Below are 18,655 nucleotides of genomic sequence, written 5' to 3' on the forward strand. Positions count from 1 at the left end.
ATTGATGTCCCGTAGCTCTGAGCTAGTCAACGATGGTCTTTTTGCAGAGGTCAACATGATTTTGATAGGAAAGTTTGTCCTCGGTGCCAAGGAGGCACAATATCTGGCTAGAGTGGGCGCAACAGTTGGAGGAACGAGCAAAGAGAAGTTTGTCTTCTGTATGGACAAGGATGAAGTCGGACCTTCCAAGCATGCCTAATTTTTGTTTATTTTATGTACTACAAGTTCATTTTGTTATTGGGTCAATTTTGTAGATCATATGGAATATACCAGTGTAGAATTTTAGTCTATAGAGCCCACAGAGGAAACAAGGCCCCCTACTCTGATCTATTGGATCATGGAAGTTGTTGAAATTATAGAGTTATGTTATGTTTTCCTAATGTAAATAGTTGTGGCCATGTAATCCAGGCTTTATGAAGTAAAAATAATCATTTTATTTAAAAAATAAAAGTAATAAAAGAGAAATGTTCAATTCATTAATTCTTAATATAAAATAAAACCATGACATTTAAAAAATATTAATAATTTAAAAATAAGGAACATGGAAGTTGCTAAATTATAGAGTTATGTTTTTTTTTTACCTTATGTAAATAGTTGTGGCCATGTAATCAAAAAGATAAAAGTAATAAAAGAGAGATGTTCAATTCATTAATTCTTAATATAAAATAAACATGACATATAAAAAATATTAATAATTTAAAAATAATAATTCATTGTAAATGGTAAATATAATGTGTATTTTAAAATATATTAATAGAAAAAAAAAGACATTTTAATGTGAACATTATGGTTAATAAATCAAATATTTATGTGATTTATAAATAAAATACTTCAATGTCCATATTATATATATATATATATATATATATATGAAAAAATACATTTCAAATAAATTCACTATTTAAAATTTTGGTCATTTTTCTTGTGTGTGTGTGTATCATCTAAAGTGTTTAGACATCAAATCTTCTGAGGTGTGATTTTTTTTCAAGTTTTTGCACTCTAAAAGAATTTGCACTTCAAGAAATTTGATTCTTCTTTAAACATGTTATATCCGTAATTAAAACTAGCACAATCACATGCATAGCCACACTAGTAAATGTGATATAAATATGATTATTATGGTTATTATTAATAATTAATATTATTACTATTATTAATTAATATAATTATTTTTATTTTTGTTTAATAAATAATAATAATAAATAACTAATTATTATTATTATTTATTAATATTAATATTGTTAATTAAATAAATATTTATTAATATAAATATTGTTAATTAAATATTAATATAGATATAGAATTAAATTTAATAGCATTATTAATTAATAAATATTAATAATAATTATTTCACTCATTTATATTCCATTCATTGTTAATTAATTCATTAAATAACTCATTCATTCATTCATTAAATAATAAATTAATTAATTAAATCAGAGTGCGACCTTGGACCATGGTTGGGAATAATAAACCTAAGGGAATAACACTAAAACTCGAGGGATTAAGAACTGAAGGGAATAATATTAAACCCAAGGGGCTAATAGTATAAACAAGGTATATAAACATTAAGATAAATATTATAAACACTAAAACAAACATGATTGATCATGGTTGATTTTCATATTGAGACAATCCTTGTCAGCATGCGATGTTGGACCATGGATGACCATGCTTAACCATGGTTGATTTTCATATCAAGACAATTTTTGTCACAATGCGACGTTTGACCATGGTTGACCATGATTATCATATTGAGACAATCTTTGTCATAATGAAATGTTGGACCATGGTTGAGACAATCATTGATTTTCATATTGAGACAATATTTGTCACAATACGACGTTGGGCTATGGCTAACCATGATTAAACAAGGTTGACCATGATTGATTTTATAAAATATGGTTGACCGTGGTTGACAATGATTGAATTTATAAAACATGGTTGACCATGATTGATATTATAAGCCTAAGGAATAATAAACCCTAGGGATTAATATTATATACCCAAGGGATTGTAAACCTAAGGAAATAATATTAAACCCTAGGACTATGAACCCTTAGATCAATAAACCTAGGGGATTAACATTATAAATCCAGGGGAATAATAAACCCAAGGGATAAAATTATAAATTCAAGGCATATAAACCCTAAGATAAATATTATAAAACCTAAAATAAACATGGTTGACCATGGTTGATTTTCATATTGAGACAATCCTTGTCAGAATGTGACATTGGACCATGGTTGACCATGTTTAACCGTGGTTGATTTTCATATCATGACAATATTTGTCACAATGCGACGTTTGACCATGGTTGACCATGATTGAGCATGGATGACCATGTTTGATTTTATAGAACATGGTTGAACATGCTTGACCAGGTTGACCATGATTAACCATGGTTGATCATGGTTAACCATGATTATCATATTGAGACAATCTTTGTCATAATGTGACATTGGACTGTGGTTGAGACAATGAGTGATTTTCATATTAAGATAATATTTATTTGATCCAGGTGGATATTGGTGGCCACCCATCTATTCCACTTGGACACCCACCATTGTACCATTATTTCTTTCAATTTTCATAATTGTAGCACAATTTACTATTTTTGGCAGTTTTTTTGGGTCTTGAACTTCTCAAGCCATTTTGAGGCCCTAAATAAGGGGTTTTTTTTTTTTTCCAAAATGAGAAAACATAAGTTCTCATATGATGTTTGCAGTCAAAAGTTATAGTCCTTGGATAGATCTCTCTAACAAGGCATCATGTGCGTCAAACAAATATTGTATGCCAAATTTACGACCCTGGGAAGTTGAGGTACCAATTTACCCCAACGGGGCCCATAGTTTTGGTGCTTCATCTCCTTGGGAGGTTTTTGGATGTTTAGGGTTTTCCATTGTTTCTCAATAATAAATAGGTCTTTGAACCTCATTGTAACACATTTGAAAGGCATGTAGCCACCACATCTCTTCTTAGAGATAAGCTACCATCACCCGAGCTATTAATGAAATGAAGGTTTATTTCTGTTGCATCTCTGTGTTTATGTTTATATCTGTATTTTTTTGCATTCCTGCATAAGTATTATGTTGCATTCCTGCATAATTCTGGATCAGTGGTATCAGAGCAATCTATTATTTCTTTGTTTTTCTTTGCATGTCCCCAACGGTGTCATGGTATAAGGTGTTAGGGCTCGAACTAGTTGAACCTTTGAAAGACTAGCCTCGCAAGCCCCAATGACCTCCCATGGCGAAAGAAAAGAAAGAAGAGGAATAGGAGATCCCTTCAAAATATTGCTCGAAGAATCCATCAAGCGACAGAGGAACACAATGATGTACAACTTTTCCCAAATCCTTCGGTGGATGCCCACAAGAAAAGCATCTTCATCAGGAAGCCACTCTAGAGGCATCACTCCCTTCAAGGTACAAGTCAACTTTGAGATTACCATATTTGAAGGCCATATAGATGCAGACGTCATAGATAGATGGTTAAATTTTTTGGAAGGGTATTTTTCAGTTCACGATTTTTCCAATAGGGAAAAGATTACTTTTCCACTCCTTAAAGTTTCCCCCCATGTCAAGCACTGGTGAGAAACCTATTGTGAGCAGAAGGATGAGAGGGAACCCTCATTATTTTCAGCCGCACCCACTTGGAACTCTTTCTGAGACACCATCAAGGAGAAGTATTACCCTATCGGGAGCTATGAAGATAAGTACATAAAGTGGACCACACTATAGTAGGGAAGGGACCAAGACATGTCGGAGTTCACAAATGTTTTTCATACCCTTCACATGAAGTTGGGTATCAAGGATTTTGAGCAACATCTAGTACTCAAATATTGTAGTTGTCTACAAAAATACACCCAAGACAAAATGGAGTTCCTAGACATCTCCTCGCTTAGTGCCGCCTATCGATACATTGCCAATATCAAGCAGAAGTTTAAACAGAAGAAGCGATACTTTGGATCTACGAATACGAAGCAAGGGAAAGGCACCCCCAAACCGCATAACAAAGGAAAAATCGAAGCGGGGTGACTGAGGACAACCCGTCGAAGCCGCAAGAAAATAACAACACCACGAAGACAAAGAAGGACACAGGAAAGTAGTGTGAGTTACATAAGAGCCCCACTCATAACACAAGCGAGTGTCGAGCAAAGAAATCATTGGTGGTTGACCTGAAGGCTTCAAAGTTAGATGCATGTTCCGACTCTGAGTCAGAACTCGACAAGGGAAATGACAAAGGGAAGAAGATTATTGATGCAGAGCCTAGCACCAATGTTGCCACCACCAAGATTGAGAAGATTGAGCCTAAAGATCCAGAGGAGGGGGAGTGTCTCTTCCACTCATTGATGTGGGTGAAGGGTTCATCATTGTAATTCATTGTCAACAACGGGAGCCAAAAGAACCTCATTTCAACAAAGGTCGTGAAGCGGTTGGAACTATAGACCACACCACACCCGCAGTCATACACCATATGGTGGCTTCACTAAGGATGAGATATCTGTGTTAGCCAACAGTGTTGCCTTCCCTACAGCATCAAGCCCTTCATGGAAGAGGTATTGTGTGATGTTGCTTTTATTGAATTTTGTGATGTGTTATTAGGCCAACCATACTTGTGGAAGTGTCATGTTTTCTATGAGTTGAGGCCTCACACTGTTATTATTTCATTGGGTAATAAGTTATACAGGATACCGGAGGTAGCCTCGCCTATCACCATCTCTTTGATCTCTGGTAAGAAATGCAATAAGAGCATATCCTAGACTGGGATTTTTTTTATTATTAATATTAGCTCTCAAAGTAAGGGGAAGATCGTGGCCACATCCATGGCCCTGCGGAAGGGTTCCTCCATGCAGCAGAAGCGGTTGGATAAGGTCATGGAAGAATACAGGGACATATTCTCCTCACCCATTGGGGTACCCTTGCACTGTCAGTTCAAGCATTCGATCGATCTAACTCCCAGAGCACCTCTACCCAATGGGTCGATATATTGTCACTCCATTATGGAAAATGAACATATCAAGCAGAAAATCCAGGAGTTGCTATAAAAAGGGAACATTCAACCAAGTTCCTCGCCTTGTGGGAGCCTAATTGTACTTGTACAGAAGAAGGATGGGGCTTGGAGGCTTTGCATTGATTATCGGGCACTAAACAAAATCAGTTTTAGGAACAGGTATCCAAAACCACAAATTAATGACCTTCTGGACCAACTCAAGTGGGCCAAGTGTTTCAGTCAGATTGATCTAAATTTTGGCTATCACCAAGTTCCAATAGAGCCTACAAATGTATGGAAGACCACCTGCAAATCCAAGGAAGGTATTTTTGAATGGTTGGTTATGCCCTTCAGGTTAAAAAATTCCCCTGCTACTTTTATGATGCTAATGGATGACATCTTGCAGCCCTTCACCAAATAATTCATGGTTTTTTATCTGGATGACATCTTCATCTTCAACGAGAGTTGGGAAGAACACTTGAAACACATTTGGTAAGTCCTCCAAACCCTACGGTAGCACAAAATATGTTCCAACGTGGACAAATTCACCTTTAGCATGAGCCAAGTCCGATATCTGGGTTACATCATAAATGAGCGAGGTGTGCATGGATATTCAACTAAGATCCAAGTCATTTGGGATTGGCCAACCCCGACCACTCTAATAGAGCTTCGTAGATTGTTGGGCCTTGCAATTTTTTTTTCAAGGGTTCATGTTGGGATTCTCCCATATCACTTGGCCTTTTAGTTAGATTACCAAAGGTGGAGTGAAAGCAATGTTTTCCTAGTCTGAGTCCCAACAGAAGGTGTTCACTGAGTTGAATCATCGCCTCTTCTCTACACTAGTACTCACATTGTCAGACCTGCAGCAACCATTTGAAATTGAGATAGACACCTCTGACTATGCTATTGGTGGAGTCCTCACCCATCACGGGCATCTAGTGGCGTATCATAGTGAGACACCTTCCAATACAATTTAGAATTACCTCACCTATGATAAAGATATGTATTCCATCGTGCAGGCTTACTAGAAATGGAAGCATTACATTTTGGGGAAGGAGACGGTCATCCACACTGATCATCGAACTCTTTAGTTTATTCAGACATAAGGGAAGTTGCAGGATGATCGCCATCAGAAGTGGTCTACAAATCTGCAACAATTCCACTTGAACATTAAATACAAAAAGGGTAGCACCAATCATGTTGTAGACTTCCTCATTCGGATCCCAGTTGTAGCACTGACTATTTTTCTCAACTCTTGTGGCCACAAGACCTATGGATGGACGCAATTGTACAAAAATGATCCAAAGTTGGCCTCCACATACTATATGTTAGTGGATGGAAAGCAAGTTTCTGATTTCCACCTCCAAGATTCATTATTATGTTACTTAGGCCACCTTTGTGTTCCTTCAAGTGAGCGTGCCAAGCTGATTTTGGAGGCACACTACAGTCAGGTCTCAGGACACTTTCGTGTGGATAAAATTGTGGTCACACTGAAAAAGCACTTTTATTGACCAAAACTCCTACAGGATGTTGGGAAATATACCAAATCCTACAATGCATGTGCCATCTCCAAACCAACCATCAAGAAGCATGGCCTGCACATGCCTTTGCCTACCCCCAGCTAGCCTTGGGAATCCATCTCCATGGACTATCTTTCTAGCCTCCCTTCTACCAATCATGGTAATGACTCTGCATTTGTGGTCGTGGAAAAATTTTCTAAATGGAAGCCTATAAGAAGAGTATCACAACAGAGGACACTACCAAAATCTTCTTTGAGTGAATGTGGGTACATTTTGTGATCCTGTAGACCATTATATCAGATCGGGATAGCAGGTTCTTGAGCACATTATTGTCAATCCTCTAGACATTATTGGACACCAAGCTCACCAAGTTGACTGCATTCCATCCCTAGACTGATGGCCAAACAGAGGTCGTCAACAGGATGATAGTGCACATACTTTGCATGTACCAATCCAAGCATCCACGAACTTGGGATGAGATCCTTCCCTATGTGCAACAGAATTATGATAGAGCTCTTCTTAGCTCAACTGGTCGCACTCCCTTTCATGTCGATTGAGGATTTCAACCATTGTGTCTAATTGATGTTGCCATGCCTCATGCGACTACACAGACAAAATCCCACATGTACTTTCTAAGGTTGATAAAGCAACCAGGTTTATTTAATGCATCCAGCACATCTACCAGCAGCCTCATGACATCTTGGAGAAGTCCAATGCCAAGTACAAGCAGCGACATGATCAACATCGGGTGCCACACAAGTTTCAAGTGGGTGACAAAGTTTAGTTGCACTTGTTGAAAGAATGCCTTACCAGAGCCCATCAAAAGCTCAGGCCACTCCGATATGGACCTTGCACCATTACCAAGGTTATGGGAGACAATGATTTTGAGTTCTTCATTCCCCCATTCCTTGGCCTGCACCCAGTGTTCAATGTGGACTACCTTCGTCCATATTTTCCACCATTAATGGACACATCAAACATTGCAAAACAACTCACACCAATAGAGCTACAACCAAACTGCATGGAACATGTCACAACTGATCAGATCATGGAAACGCAGATCAAGAACACTTGCCGGCAGAAGATCCAACTGTATCGGGTTATCAAAGCTAGCCATCTCCTGCACCAAGGCAAGTGACTCACTAGGGACCAAGTTCAACAAAAGTTTCCCCATCTCATGGAGGCACTCAAAGCAATGGGGTCCATTTCTTCTAAAGGGGGAGGACTGATCCAGGTGGATATTGGTGGCCACCTGCCTATTCCACTTGGACCACCACCTCTATACTATTATTTCTTTAATTTTTTGTAATTGTAGCAAAATTTAGTATTTTTGGCAATTTTTTCGGGTCCTAAACTTCCGGAGTTATTTTGAGGCCCTAAACGACGTTTTTTTGGAAAATAGGAAAGCATGAGTCTTAAATTGACATTTGTATTTGAACGTTATACTCCTCGAATAGATATTTCTAATGAGGTATTGTGTGCGTAGAACGGAGATGGTATGCCAAAGTTACGACCTCGGGAAGTTGATGTACCAATTTACCCCAACGAGGCCCATAGTTTTGGCACTTCATCTCCAAGGGTTAGGATTTTGGATTTTTAGGGTTTTCCATTGTTTCTCAATAATAAATAGGCCTTCGAGCCTCATTGTAACATAGTTAAAAGGCATGTAGCTACCACATCTCTTTTCAGAGATAAGCTACCATCACCCAAGCTAGTTTATTTCCATTATATATGTAAGAATATTTCAATCTTTGATATTAATGAAATGAAGCTTTATTTTTGTTGCATCTCTGTGTTTATGTTTATATATGTATTTTGTTGTGTTCCTGCATAGGTCCAAATCATTGTCACATTGTGACGTTGAACCATGGCTGACCATGATTAACCATGGTTGACCACAATTAATTTTATAAAATATGGTTGACCATGATCAATATTATAAACTCAAGGGAATAATAAACCCTAGGGATTAATAATAAAAACATAAAGGATTATAAACCTAAGGGAATAATATTAAACCCTAGGAATATGGACCCTTATATCAATAAAACCGGGATTGATATTATAAACCCAAGTTATATAAACCCTAAGATAACTATTATAAACCCTAAAATAAACATGGTTGACCATCGTCGACCATAGTTGATTTTCATATTGAGACAATCCTTGTCAGAATGCAAAGTTAGACCATGGTTTCCCATGCATAACCATGGTTGATTCTCATATCAAGACAGTTTTTGTCACGATGCGACGTTTGACCATGATTAACCATGGTTGACCATGCTTGATTTTATAAAACACGGTTGAACATGGTTGACCAAGGTTGACCATGATTGACCATGGATGACCATGTTTGATTTTATAAAACATGGTTGCACATGGTTGACCAAGGTTGACAATGGTTGATAACCATGATCATGGTTGACCATGGTTATCATATTGAGACAATCATTGCCATAAAGTGATGTTGGACTGTGGTTGAGACAATGATTGATTTTCATATTGAGACAATCTTTATCACAATGTGACATTGGACCATGGTTGACCATGATTAACTATGGTTGACCACGAGATTAATACTAAAAACCTAAGGGGTTATAAACCTAAGGGAATAATATTAAACCCTATGAATATGATCCCTTAGATCAATAAACCCAAGGCATTGATATTATAAACCCAAGGGAATAATAAACCTAAGGGATAGAAATTATAAACCCAAGGTATCTAAACCCTAAGATAAATATTATAAACCCTAAAATAAACATGGTTGACCATGGTTTATTTCCATATTGAGACAATCCTTGTTACAATGCAATGTTGGACCATGGTTGACCATGATTGATTTTCATATCAAGACCATCTTTTTCACCATGCGACATTGGATTATGGTTGACCATAGTTGATTTTCATATTGAAACAATCATTATCACAATGCGACATTCGACCACGATTGACCATGGTTGGATATCGTTGACTAGGTTGGCCATGATTGATATTACAAACCTAAGGGAATAATAAACCCAAGGGATTGATATTACAAACCCAATGGAATAATAAAACCAAAGGATTAATACTAAAACCCCAAGGGATTATGAACCTAAGGAAATAATATTAAACCCAAGTGACTAATATTATAAAACCAAGGTATATAAATCTTAAGATAAATATTATAAACACTAAAATAAACATGGTTGACAATGGTTGATTTTCAAATTGAGACAATCCTTGTCACAATGAAGTTGGATGATGGTTGACCATGCTTAACCATGGTTGATTTTCATATCAAGACAATCTTTGTCACAATGTGACGTTCGACCATGGTTGACCATGAATGACCATGGATGACCATGTTTGATTTTATAAAACATGGTTGAACATGGTTGGCCATGATTGACCATGATTGAATATGGTTGACCATGATTATCATATTGAGACAATATTTGTCATAATGCAATGTTGGACCATTGTTGAGATAATTATTGATTTTCATATTAAGACAATCTTTGCCAGAATGCAACGATAGACCATGGTTGACCATGATTAACCATGAATGGCCACGATTGATTTTATAAAATATGGATGACCATGGCTAACCATGATTGAATTTATAAAACATGGTTGACCATGATTGAATTTATAAAACATGGTTGACCATGATTGATATTATAAACCCAAGGGAATAATAAACCCTATAATGTGACGTTGGGCCATGATTAACCATGAATGACCACGATTGATTTTATAAAACATGGTTGACCATGATTGATATTATAAACACAAGGGAATAATAACCCTAGGGATTAATAATAAAAACACAAGGGACTATAAAACATGGTTGACCATGGTTGATATTACAAACCCAAGGGAATATATACCCTAGGGATTAATAATAAAAATCCAAGGGATTATAAACCTAAGGGAATAATGTTAAACCCTAGGAATATGAACCCTTGGATTAATAAACTCAAAGGATTGATATTAAAAACCCAATGGAATAATAAACCCAAGGGATAAAATGATACAGACTTATGCAAGAATGCAACAAAACACAGATATAAACATAAACACATAGATGTAGCAGAAATAAAACTTCATTTCATTAACATCAAAGAACTAAAATATGATTACATACATAATGGAAATAAACTAGCTCGAGCAATGGTAGCTTATCTTTGAGAAGAGATGTGGTGGCTACATGCCTCTGAACTATGTTACAATGCAGTTCAAGGGCCTTGTCATTATTGACCAACAAAGGGAAACCCTAAACAATCAAAAAACTAACCCTAGCAGATGGAACACCAGGAGTTTGTGGGCCTCGATGGGGTTAGTTGGACAACCAACTTCCCGAGGTCATAATATGATCTTCATTTGGTGCATATGATACCTCATTAGAAATATATATCTGAGTACTATAGGATTTGTGACAAACCCCTACCTATGGCTATGGGCCTGCGACAAACCTCAAAAAAAACGTAATTTAGGGGGTCAAACCAGATCTGGAAGTTTGGAACCCAAATAACTAATAAAAATAGTAAATTTTGTTATAATTAAGGAAAATTATGAAATCGACTAGGGTCTAGGTGGAATAAGTGGGTGGCCACCAATATTCACCTAGATCATAAAAATTATAAACCCAAGATATATAAATCCTAAGATAAATATTATAAACCCTAAAATAAACGTGGTTGACCATGGTTGATTTCCATATTGAGACAATCATTTTCAAATGCAACATTGGACAATGGTTGACCATGACTGATTTACATATTGAGACAATCTTTGTCACAATTTGGAATTAGACCATGGTTGGCCATGGTTGATTTTCATATTGAGACAATCATTGTCATAATGTGACATCCGACCATCGTTGGCTATGATTGACCATGATTGATATTATAAACCCAAGGGATTGATATTATAAACCCAAATGAATAATAAACCCAAGGTATTAATACTAAAACCTCAAGGAATTATGAACCCAAGGGAATAATATTAAACCGAAAGGAGTAATATTATAATCAAAAGGTAAATAAACCCTAAGATAGATATTATAAACACTGAAAAAACATGCTTGACCATGGTTGATTTTCATATTGAGACAATCCTTGTTAGAATGCGACGTTGGGCCATGGTTGACCATGATTAATCGTGGTTAATTTTCATATCGAGACAATCTTTCTCACAATGAACGTTCAACCATGGTTGACTATGATTGACCATGGATGACCATGTTTGATTTTATAAAACATGGTTGACCAAGGTTGACCATGATTGACCATGATTGATCATGGTTGACCATGATTATCATATTAAGACCATCATTTTCATAATGCGATGTTGGACCATGGTTGAGACAATGATTGATTTTGATATTGAGACAATCTTTGTCACAATGTGACGTTCGACCATGGCTGACCATGATTAACCATGGTTGACCACGATTGATTTTATAAAATATGGTTGACCATGATTGAATTTATAAAACATGGTTGACCATGATCGATATTATAAACTCAAGTGAATAGTAAACCTTGGGGACTAATACTAAAAACCGAGGGATTATAAACCTAAGGGAATAATATTAAACCTAGGAATATGAACCCTTAGATTAATAAACCCAAGGGATTGATCTTATAAGCCCAACAGAATAATAAACCCAAGGGATAAAAATTATAAACCTAAGGTATATAAACCCTAAGATAAATATTATAAACCCTAAAATAAACGTGGTTGACCATGATTGATTCAATGTAAGTTTTAGATTTATTTTGGGTGCTCGAGTTCTTAAAGGTGTTGAATCAATTACCACCATCCAGTGTCAGGGTTTTTGAACAAAAATTGTGGGATTCCACGCCTAAAACAAGTCCATAATTATTAGGTGGATGATGGGGATTTAAACTCCATAAAGTATTTTAGGTTGAGGATTTAACTTCCACTAAATATTATAGATATTCATAATAGTGCACACCAATCAAGGGACATCTCTCGGTCTAAAACTTCTAGTTTGTAGATTATACCAATTAATTAATAGTCAATGTAAATCCCATTATACATACTCTACTCAACGTAAAAAAAGAGAATGTGTGAAGGTATTTTCTTTAAACTCTTCATTTATACACCCTTATGGGAATTAACTTCATTCCACCTTATGAATGGGTACATGAAAAACAAATTAAAGACTATGAAGACCATATTATAAATTTAAGGAATTTGTTTAATATTTTTTTAATTAAAAAAATAGAAAACAAAACTTTTATACAAAATGTTATATTACATTTGCTAATAAACCTACATTTTTTTTTAACTTCCTAAATAAATCCAACTAATATTTAATCATTTAAAAGAAAAAGGCACAAATTTTATTATTATATCTACTTTTTAATAATTAAGGTGTTTTTATTGATTTTAAAATATAATTATTTTTATTATAAAATAAAAATTCAAACTATTATAGCAATATTTTTAAATTTATTTATTTATTTGAATATTATGTACTTAAAATTAGAAAAATTCGTCCACAGGGTTTTTGATAGATAGTGATCGGGTGCTCTATTAAATCACTCCTTGATGTAAAGTCACTGGTTCAATTCCTCGCCACGATGGGGTGATATATTGGACATGTTGAAGATGTAGTCCCACCAAGCTTACAAATAAAATAAAAAAATAAAAATTCATTTCTCTTTATTTTAATTTAAAATAATATATCCAAATGATAATGAGGACATTATTTATTTAGATTGAATATTTCGAACTTTGATGTGCAGGTTTGGTCAAGCAATTAATTTCCCTCGTGTCTGTCAAATTCAAAACTATTCTTAAAATCCACAATCAAAAGAATAATCTACAATAAAAAAACAAAATGTACATCAATGTCATGGTCGTTGGCTGCTCAACTATAGGGCAGAAGTAAAAGAAAAGAGGGCAAGAGGACAAGCAGGTTTTAGGCCAAAGCATTCTACAGCGGATCATGGTATCACGTTGAGACACATTGTTGAAAAGGTTTGGGAGGATAAAGAAGAAGTATTATGCTACTTTGTTGACTTCAAAAAGGCATTTGACATAGTCCCTAGAGATAAGTTATGATGTAGAATGGAAGAACTTGAAATTCCTTTACATTATAGAGTCATTGTCCATAGATTTTATGAAAAGGTGAAAGCCAAAATTAGAACCTCAGCAAGTATTTTAGAAAGCTTTAGAAGTGACATTGGAGTCAAGCAAGGTTGCCCTCTATCCCCTACTCTTTTTGGTTTATATATTGATAAACTGGAAGAGTGGCTAAATATGCAAGGTGGAGATGGTGTTCGGTTTGGGGAGTTTGTGATAAAGCTTCTTTTATATGTTGATGATCTTGTATAGATGTCTAAATCGGCCCATGGATTGAAAATGCACCTATATGCCCTTGAGCATTTTTGTAGAGAAGTGGGTTTGCAAGTAAATACTAGCAAGACCAAAATAATGATTTTCTCTAATAAAAGGAAGCAGAGCCAGCATATGTTCTTCTTTGAAGGCAACATTCTTGAAGAAGTAAATGAGTACAAGTACCTTGGGATTGATTTCAACAACAAACTTAATTGGGAGGACTACAGAAAGAAGAGAATTTTAGGAGGGTGGAAAACATTATATGCTCTTCAAAATAGATGTAGAGAGGCAGAGTTATGGGATTGGAAAACGATTAAAGTGCTTTTTGGACTCCTAGTTTGTCCAGTGATGCTATATGGGTGTGAATTGTGGGCTAGCAACACCCCCGTCTCAAAATGGAAACAAATTGAGAAAATCCAAAAACGCTTGATCATGAGAAAGCTCAAAATAAAAAGTTATGTACCTTATGAGATAATGTTGAGTGAAATAGGAGCAACTCCTATCGAAGCAATTGCTATGGTGTGGCTCATAAGATATCTAAAAATAATTGAGCAAATGGGAGTAGGTAGATGGCTTAATGTTATCTTCAATGAAGGCATGAGTGAAAGAAAGAAAACACGGAGGAAACAAAACTACACATGATGCAAAAATGGAATATCTACCTCAATGCTTGTCCCACAAATAGCAAGGAGCTAAAGAATTTTGTTATGGAGAAGTTTCATAAAAGTGTATGGGGAAAAGAGTTGGGTAGAAAGAAGAAGTACTACATTGAGGAATTCAACCCTACGTGTGATCTACAACAAAAAGAGTTCATTGGAGCTAGCATTACATGGAGGGCAAAGGTTCTTATTACTCAATCAAGAACCAACTCGCATCAACTTTGGTGTGAAACAGCGTAGTGGAAAAGGCCTAAAGAAGCTTGGGAAGAATGGGTGTGTACATTTTGCACGTCTGGGGCAGTGGAATCAGAAAAACATTTCATTTTGGAATGTGATGCATTCAAAGACATCAAAGAAAGTTATGGGAATATGTTAGCATCAGTTTCTTGGCATTGTTTTTTCAGCGAAGGGATTGTTGGAAGGTTGGGCCAACTCATCATCAATTTGAATAAGAGTAAGATTGAATTGCAAAAGGCTATTTTTAGTCTCATGAGCATTAAAATATAATATCATTTCATTTCAAACATTCGTGTAACTATTTACTCAATGACCCTAACAAAGTATTTTGAATTCTTATATTAAGAAAAATGTCAACATTATGGACTCAAGTTTACTATCGACCTTCCATTTTGTATTCAACACCAATACTCATGAAACAAACAATTTTTCTTAGGGTAGTTAAGTCTCATTATCATTGCCAAACACGTAATCTAGACCAAAACTTTCTCTAATTATATTTTGTTGCAGAAATTGCTTTCTCTCAGAAATTGATCATGTTTGTAATTTAGGGGGTTAAACCAGATCCAGAAGTTCAGGACCCAAATAAATAGTAAATGCTGCTATAATCAAGGAAAATTATGAAATCGACTAGGGTCTAGGTGGAATAAGTGGGTGGCCACCAATATTCACCTGGATCATAAAAATTATAAACCCAAGGTATATAAATCCTAAGATAAATATCATAAACCCTAAAATAAACATCGTTGACCATGGTTGATTTCCATATTGAGACAATCCTTTTCACAATGCAACGTTGGACAATGGTTGACCATGGTTGACCATGATTGATTTTCATATTGAGACAATCTTTGTCACAATGTGGAATTAGACCATGGTTGGCCATGGTTGATTTTCATATTGAGACAATCATTGTCATAATGTGACATTCGACCATGGTTGGCTATGATTGAACAAGGTTGACCATGATTGATATTATAAACCCAAGGGATTGATATTATAAACCCAAATGAATAATAAACCCAAGGCATTAATACTAAAACCTCAAGGAATTATGAACCCAAGGGAATAATATTAAACCCAAAGGAGTAATATTATAATCACAAGGTAAATAAACCCTAAGATAAATATTATAAACATTGAAAAAACATGCTTGACCATGGTTGATTTTCATATTGAGACAATCCTTGTCAGAATGTGACGTTGGGCCATGGTTGACCATGGTTAACCGTGGTTGATTTTCATATCGAGACAATCTTTCTCAGAATGCAACGTTCAACCATGGTTGACTATGATTGACCATGGATGATCATGCTTGATTTTAAAAAACATGGTTGAACATGGTTGACCAAGGTTGACCATAATTGACCATGATTGATCATGGTTGACTATGATTATCATATTGAGACAATCATTTTCATAATGCGATGTTGGATCATGGTTGAGACAATGATTGACTTTGATATTGAGACAATCTTTGTCACAATGTGACGTTTGACCATGGCCGACCATGATTAACCACAATTGATTTTATAAAATATGGTTGACCATGGTTGACCATGATCGATATTATAAACCCAAGTGAATAGTAAACCTTGGGGATTAATACTAAATAAACCTAAGGGAATAATATTAAACCCTAGGAATATGACCCCTTAGATTAATAAACCCAAGGGATTGATATTGTAAACCCAACGGAATAATAAACCCAAGGGATAAAAATTATAAACCTAATGTATATAAACCCTAAGATAAATATTATAAACCCTAAAATAAACGTGGTTGACCATGATTGATTCAACATAAGTTTTAGATTCATTTTGGGTGCTCGAATTCTTAAAGGTGTTGAATCAATTACCACCATCCAGTGTTAGGTTTTTTGAACAAAAATTGTGGGATACCACACCTAAAACAAGTCCATAATTATTAGGTGGTTGATGAGGATATAAACTCCATAGAATATTTTAGGTTGAGGATTTAACTTCTACTGAATATTATAGATATTCATAATAGTACACACCAATCAACCAATCAAGGGACAACCCTCAATCTAAAACTTCTAATTTATAGATTATACCAATTAATTAATAGTCAATGTAAATCCCATTATACCAATTATGTACATACTCTACTTAACCAATTATGTACATACTCTACTTAACGTAAAAAAGAGAATGTGTGAAGGTATTTTCTTTAAACTCTTCATGTATACACCATTATGGGAATTAACTTCATTCCACCTTATGAATGGGTACATGAAAAACAAATTAAAGATTATGAAGACCATATTATAAATTTAAGGAATTTGTTTAATATTTTTTTAATTAAAAAATAGAAAACAAATCTTTTATACGAAATGTTATACTACATTTGCTAATAAATCTACGTTTCTTTTTAACTTCCTAAATAAATCCAACTAATATTTAATCATTTAAAAGAAAAACCACAAATTTTATTATTATATCTAGTTTTTAATAATTAAGGTGTCTTCATTAATTTTCAAAATATAATTGTTTTTATTGTAAAATAAAAATTCAAAATATTATAACAATATTTTTAATTTTTTTATTTATTTGAATATTATATATTTAAAATTAGAAAAATTCATCCACGGGGTTTTTGATAGATAGTGATTAGGTGCTCTATTAAAGCACTCCTTGATGTAAAGTTACTGGTTCAATTCCTTGCCACAATGGGGTGATATATTGCACATGTTGAAGATGTAGTCCCGCCAAGCTTACAATTAAAATAAAAAAAATAAAAAATCATTTCTCTTTATTTTAATTTAAAATAATATATCCAAATGATAATGAGGACACTATTGGTTTAGATTGAATATTTCAAACTTTGATGTGCAGGTTTGGTCAAGCAATTAATTTCCCTCGTGTCCGTCAAATTCAACACTATTCTTAAAATCCACAATTAAAAGAATAATCTATAATAATAAAAACAAAATGTGCATCAATGCCATGGTCGTTGGCCGCTCAACTATAAGGCAGAAGTAAAAGAAAGGAGGGCAAGAGGACAAGCAGGTTTTAGGCTGAAGCATTCTACAATGGATCATGGTATCACGTTGAGACACATTGTTGAAAAGGTTTGGGAGGACAAAGAATAAGTATTATGCTGCTTTGTTGACTTCAAAAAGGCATTTGACATAGTCCCTAGAGATAAGTTATGGCGTAGAATGGAAGAACTTGAAATTCATTTGCATTATAGAGTCATTGTCCATAGACTTTATGTAAAGGTGAAAGTCAAAATTAGAACCTAAGCAAGTATTTTAGAAAGCTTTAGAAGTGACATTGGAGTCAAGCAAGGTTGCCCTCTATCCCCTACTCTTTTTGGTTTATATATTGATAAACTGGAAGAGTGGCTAAATCTGTAAGGTGGAGATGGTGTTCGGTTGGGGGAGTTTGTGATAAAGCTTTTTTTATATGCTAATGATCTTGTATTGATGTCTAAATCAGCCAATGGATTGCAAATGCACCTATATGCCCTTGTGCATTTTTGTAGAGCAGTGGGGATGCAAGTCAATACTAGCAAGACCAAAATAATGATTTTCTCTAATAAAAGGAAGCAGAGCCAGCATATGTTCTTCTTTGAAGGCAACATTCTTGAAGAAGTAAATGAGTACATGTACCTCGGGATTGATTTCAACAACATACTTAATTGGGAGGACTGCAAAAAGAAGCGAATTTTAGGAGGGTGGAAAACATTATATGCTCTTCAAAATAGATGTACAGAGGCAGAGTTATGGGATTGGAAAACGATTAAAGTGCTTTTTGGACTCCTAGTTTGTCCAGTGATGTTATATGGGTGTGAATTGTGGACTAGCAACACCCCCATCTCAAAACGGAAACAAATTGAGAAAATCCAAAAACGCTTGATCAT

This window comes from Pinus tabuliformis, chromosome 4_2, assembly GCF_031772625.1.
Source record: "Pinus tabuliformis cultivar Carrire ecotype Pingquan chromosome 4_2, CPIR1, whole genome shotgun sequence".
Lineage (NCBI taxonomy): Eukaryota > Viridiplantae > Streptophyta > Pinopsida > Pinales > Pinaceae > Pinus > Pinus tabuliformis.